Source organism: Lactuca virosa, chromosome 9 (genome assembly GCF_052849685.1).
Source record: "Lactuca virosa cultivar CGN04683 chromosome 9, Lactuca_virosa_CGN04683_v6, whole genome shotgun sequence".
In the NCBI taxonomy this organism is placed as follows: domain Eukaryota; kingdom Viridiplantae; phylum Streptophyta; class Magnoliopsida; order Asterales; family Asteraceae; genus Lactuca; species Lactuca virosa.
Genome location: NC_136434.1, coordinates 71,818,142 through 71,824,619, shown reverse-complemented (window position 1 = coordinate 71,824,619; position 6,478 = coordinate 71,818,142). Strand labels below are relative to the sequence as shown.

At 32.6% G+C, this 6,478-nt stretch overlaps 1 long non-coding RNA gene across 1 annotated transcript; it reads right to left on the bottom strand.

The window, feature by feature from the left end:
• Positions 1–1,319: 1,319 nt before the first annotated feature.
• LOC145136724 (uncharacterized) lies at positions 1,320–2,812 on the bottom strand. The gene is made up of 3 exons (XR_013720691.1): positions 2,611–2,812; positions 2,241–2,463; positions 1,320–1,405 (listed from the first exon to the last, which is right to left on the bottom strand). It is a non-coding gene; the product is annotated as an uncharacterized LOC145136724 (long non-coding RNA).
• Between the last annotated feature and the right edge of the window lie 3,666 nt (positions 2,813–6,478).

Genomic DNA, 6,478 nt, shown 5'->3' with positions numbered 1-6,478 from the left:
TTTTAATTTTTTAATTGAAAAAAAATATTTTTTTTAAAAAAAACTGCATCTTTTTATAAAAAAAACTACAATTTAAAAAAAAACTGCATTTTTTTCAAAAAAACTGCATTTTTTTCAAAAAAACAACAATTTTTTTTTAAAAAACTGCATTTAAAAAAAAACTACAGTTTTTTTATAAAACTGCATTTGTTTTAACAAAAAAAATTAACGTTTTAGATGCATATATGCATATTTTTCATGTATATATATATATATATGATATATATAGATGATATATATATATATATATATATATATATATATATATATATATATATATATATATATATATATATATATATATGCATCTTTCTTGTACTATAATATCCGTATGTACTCATATAAAAAAATCTATTTTTATTTAATAATCTATAAACACAATAGTACAAATATTTTATTCGATACAAAATAAAATATAAAAAAACAAAAAATACTACAAAATTTCAAAGCGTTTTCATGTCTTTGGGTCAAGATTTCCATATTTTCTTTAATTTATCATTTTTCACCACTTCAATATTTTCCACAAATTCTTCCAAATCTACAAGAAAAATAAAAAAAAATTGATTAATGCAAGAAAACTCATAAAAATATATGTGTGCATATAGACGTAATTTATATGTGATTCATTTGTGATTTATATGTGAATCACATGTAATTCATATGAAATTTACTTGTGAGTTACATGTGGTGTACATGTGAATTACATGTGAACCACATGTAATTCATATGTGAATCACTTGTGATTTACTTGTGAATTACATGTGATTTATATGTAAATTACATATGAATCATATGTAACTCATATGTGATTCACTTTTGATTTACATGTGATTTACATGTGATTTACATATGAATCACATGTAATTCATATGTGAATCACTTGTGATTTACTTGTGAATTACATGTGATTCACTTGTGATATATTGATAAAATGAAACAAATTAAAATAAACTATATGGTTAGAAAAAATAAATAATTAAGATGATTTACATGTGATTCACATGTAAATCACAAATGATTCACATGTGTCACAAGTGAATCACATGTAAATCACAAGTGATTCATGAAGCTCAATATAGAAGCAATTAAAATAAACTATATGGTTAGAAAAAATAAATAATTAAGATGATTTACATGTGAATTACATGTGATTCATATGTAAATCACAAATGATTCACATGCGTCACAAGTGATTCACATGTAAATCACAATATCTGATAAATAGACCTTTTCTTCCCCATCTTTTGAACCATGGAGTTGAATTCTGAGTTTTAGCAACATTTGTAGATTCATGTTTGTTAGTAGTATGAGGTTGTTGATCCATTGTTGTTCCAATTGTTGTCATCCTTAACCGCCACAAAATGACCTGTATTGTAGTGGCAAAATGTAAAAATGATGCAGAATTTTAGATCAGTTAAACGCTTAAATTTGTATTGATAACAACCAAATATCATCATTTCTTATAACAAGCCTATACATCATGATTTGGTGAAAATTAGACCAACTTAGGTTTAGTTTAGTGATGTTGTTCATGTTTGTAATGTTGATCGTGTATGTGTATGTTATATGATAGTGAAGAAATAGCAGTGCAGTGTGTATTCTTAAAGCTCCCTACAACAATCAAATCCATAAACTTGAAGCAGAATCCACTTAATTTGAAAAAAATTCATGAGCACAATCAACCCCTATTGAGTTCAAGCCCACCATGCAAGTTTCAGATATTGATATTATAAAAAAACATGAAACAATTTTGTTAAAACATGTATATTGGAATTGAGCAGTGAAAACATGCATCTTATGAAAGTACTACATACATTCCTCTTAGGCATTTGATCAAACAGCTTGTATGCAAGGCCAACCATCCCAAATCAGATCAAAAGACAAAAACCATCACACATATGAGCCTTAAGAACACAAAATCAAACATCTAATTCATGATATAGAATAATGTACACAATCAGATATCATACATGATCAGCAAACACATTCCTTTTTTTACAATTTTCATATATGAACAACAAATAAGTAGCAAATCAGTAGCAACAAACAAGTAGTTGTGGCTATCAAATGCAAAAAAAGTAAGAAATCAGACCAACCTCAGTTCATAATAACACTAGCATCAAAAGTACAAACTATATATTCCAATCGTCAATGATATACGACTTCAATAAATAGATCTTTACTTTATGATGAATCGATACCTGAATGAATTTCCATGGTCATATTCTTGACTTTCTGATCCCAGGCAAAGATCAATGATGACAAATCAATGTTTACACCCACTTGATAAATCAATGTTACAAGATCGTTGTTGATCGATTTTGATAAATCGACGTTGATGAAGAGACCTTCTCGGAGCTAGCAAAAGATCTGGACATCAGTTAACTCAGATCCATGGCTTCAAGCGACATGGTATTGTGGATTCTGCAACAAGTCATCAACCAAATCAGAATAGTATAAGCTTAGATGAAAGAAGATAGATAACTATGCAACAATTGAAAATCATGCTCAAGATCACAGCAATTTCATGGGAAACAATGAACATAAAGATGCAAAGTGATTATTCCACACCTGTTCATCGGCGATGAGAGAAGAGAGATGATGCCTACTGTGTGTTATTGATAATCAGGGCGGTCGACGGAGACAGGAAGGACACGATAAGGAAGACGATGAATCGATGACGAGACAATTACCGGTGGCGACCATGGATTCCGGACGGTGGTCGTTGGAGGGCAAATCGTAGAAGAGAGTAAGAAGGAAGGAGAGAGAGAACGTGATATGTTTCAAGCTCAATTTTCAGATCTGTGATTTAGGATATTATTAAAATAAATTTACATTTCCTATAATACCCTTGCCCATTTAAGTTAAGATACCCCCACCCCTATAAGTTTTTATTTATTTACAAAAATGCCACAAGTGATCTTGGTCATCCGTTTTTTTGATCTAACGTTCCATGTTTTATATATATATATATATATATATATATATATATATATATATATATATATATATATATATAAAGTTTTAGGTGACATAAATTTGGGTTTGGTTTTTTCGTGTCTCACTTTATATGTGGTCTAAAAAGTGTATATTTGATAGAGCGAAGAATAGAAAAAATAACTGAAATGTGCATGAGACGGGTGTGTGTTTGATGTCATTTGTCGTTATCAATTTCATATTAGATATAACAACTCTACACATGTGATGTAACCAAAAGCGGGAAAAAAAAGTCAAGCTTTAAGGTTAAGTTTGATTTAGTTGCTTAATTCTTTTTTTAAGGTCGAAGGTTATGAATATTTTAAAATCATATTAATTACAACATGTAACCAACTAACAAATTTTAATAGGCTAGGTTATTATTTACAAATTACTTTAAAGTTTTTAATTATTATCACGAATTTGGTCTTTTATCTTTTTTAAAAACACTTGCCTTGTTTTTTTAAATCAAGTCGTAAAATCTCAGGTGAATCAAATACAATCATTCCAAATCAAAGTATCAAAATGCGAAAAATCATAAAATCTGCAAGCCGGACTATAGTCACTGTACAGTCAAGCTTTCGCATTTCTGCGCTCATCTGAAGTACCTGAAACATATTTAATTCATAACTGTAAGCACAAAACTTAGTGAGTTTCCCAAAATATTACATACAGCTCAGCAAAATAAACAACTATGAGTTATCAGCAACCCTGTGGATTAACATCACAATTCAAGGGTTATCAGCAACCCTGGGGACTATCAGCAGTCCCGTGGACTCACAACCATCAAGGAGATATCAGTAACACAATTTTACAAATAACATTAATCAACAAGTAAGACCCAGCTGGTCAGCATGCATATACTACTACCCAGGTAATATAATGAGAAGACTCACCTCGCGAATAGCAGCTAAAGATACGACAACTCTCACACACAAAATAAACATGTACAACAAGTCACCTAACAACAACAAAGAGATACAGTTTCAGTCTAGACCCTAGAACCCTAGTCTGACCCGAAAAGTCAACCATGGTCAAAAGTCAACACAATGGTCAACCTCAGCCGATTGTCACGTTATGACCACCTATGAGTCACGTCGTGACATAGCTAAGACAAAACAATCACAAAATTGTCTCACTCATCACGACGTGACACACAACCCATCACGCCGTGAGATATGTTCTGAACAGCCTAAAGCATTAGGCTTTTAATATCTTAAGCCAATCCTTCAAACCTTCCAGAAGGTTTTCCCCAACCCCAAAGGACCAAAAACTTAAGCTTGGAGTCCAAACTACCACTAAATCTCAAATCTAAGGTGTATGTTACCTAAAAGGCCTGGATGATCCACAAAGTTGTCAACTTTATGGATCCCATGCATGCTACACACCCAACCAAGAAGAACAATGAATAAAACTTTGATCTAGCATGCATTAAAGAGAAATGCATGAGCTTTAGGACTTACAAAGGTCCAGAAGCAATGAAAGGTGGTGAGGAAGGGACTTGCTTGCCAAAAAATGATGCACCCAAGGAGTCTTCTTCTTCAACAAGGAGCTAAAACCACCAAATGAGCTCTTCAAGGTTACAATGAAGGCTAACTTCGATTTGGGCATGAGGGAGGTGGTGTGGGCTGAGGGTGTGCAAACACTAGCCCCTCACTTAGGGCTGTAAACGAACCGAACGAATACGAACGAGGGCTTGTTCATGTTCATTTGTTTAGATTCGTCGAACAAATAAACGAACACGAATGAATAAAAGAATAAGTTTTCTTGTTCATGTTTGTTCGTTTAACAAATTACATTGTTCATGTTCGTTCGTTTATGTTCGTGAACATGAAAAAAAAAACATAAACGAACGAACATAAATGAACAAAGATAATTGAACATATATGAACATAAAAGAACATATAATATAGAAATGTAATCGAACACGATTAACGATATATGAACATAAAAAAACTTATATGAACGAACATAAACAAACGTAAACGAACAACATAAACGAACGTTCACGAACATAATTGAACGAACGAGACCATTGTTCATGTTCGTGCGTTTAACTAAATGAACGGGAATTTTTGTTCATGTTCGTTTATTTATTAAATAAACGAACATAAACGAATTTCCCGCCGAACGGATCACAAACAGTTCGTTGAACGTTCAGTTCGTTTACAGCCCTATCTTGACTTCCTTTAAATAGGGCGCCAAAACACAGAATTTGGTTAAACTCGTCTTTACGTCGTGACCCCCATGTGTCACGTCGTGACCACCAAGAACGGACACGCATTTCTGCATTGATGGTCACGTCGTGACCAACTATTTTTGAGGGTTTTTCATCTTAATTAAATCAAAACATAAAAAGATCGAATACCTGCATTAAGTGTTACAAATGGTAGTTCTATTGCTCAACTTTATTATGTAAGTGTCATTAGTTGCCTAATTTACTCTAACAAATATACTAGACCATACACTGAGTTTATTGTTAATAAACTTCCAAGGTTTATCAATATTCCAAATAAACATAATTGGAAAACTATTGGTCAAGTTCTTGGATATTTAAAAAGAACCAAAATTCCCGGTTTGTATTATGGGGGTTTTTAGAAGTACTTGAGAGATATCTAGATACTAATTGGATTACCGGTGGAAATGAGAATAAATCCACAAATGGTTGGATTTTCACCATTAGTGGGGTGCTATTTCTTAGGCTTCAAAGAAACAATTCTGGTATTAGGGGCTGTTTGGTAGCCTCTTAATTGAAAATTTAAGAGGCAATGTCTGAATTTTTAAGATATAGAGTGTTTGGTAGGGTATGAAAAAAAAGCCTCTTAATTCTCTAGATGCCTCTTAAAGTTTCAGATGTAAAATTACATCTGAATTTAAAAAAGGACGCGCTTGCCCTTCGCCCTATTATTATTTCAGCCGCTTTTTTCCCCTTTCTACTCCATCGTCCTTTCTCCTACCTCTTGATCTGCAACAAAAGATTTTGATCTGCAAAAATCGCCTGGCGTTCTCCCCTCCACCATTGACGAAGCCGCTACTGGCTTCAACCCCGCCGCCATCGACTCCGACTGTTGCAGGTAAGGTTTTCTTTTATTATTTCCCTGAAAAACCATTCTCAGCACATACATCGATTTCTTCTTCTTTCTTTTTTGATTTGAATACGGTGGCCACATATATCTTCTTCTTCTTCTTTTTTTTTTTTTTTGCAATGAAAAACAACTCTCAGAAGATATATCAACTTTTTCTTCTTATTTGCACTGTATTTGATTATCATTATTGCTGGTGGTGTTTGTTTATTTCCGATGATGCACACTGCCATTCTATACAAATGGGTGTTTGAATTTACAAGAAGTAGGGTTGTGTTCATGTACACATTTAAAGTCGTTCAAGGGTCTAGAGGTTTGTGCAAACACTTTTGGTGCTGCAAGTATCTGGAGGTGGAGGTATATGAGGATGGTTGACCAAT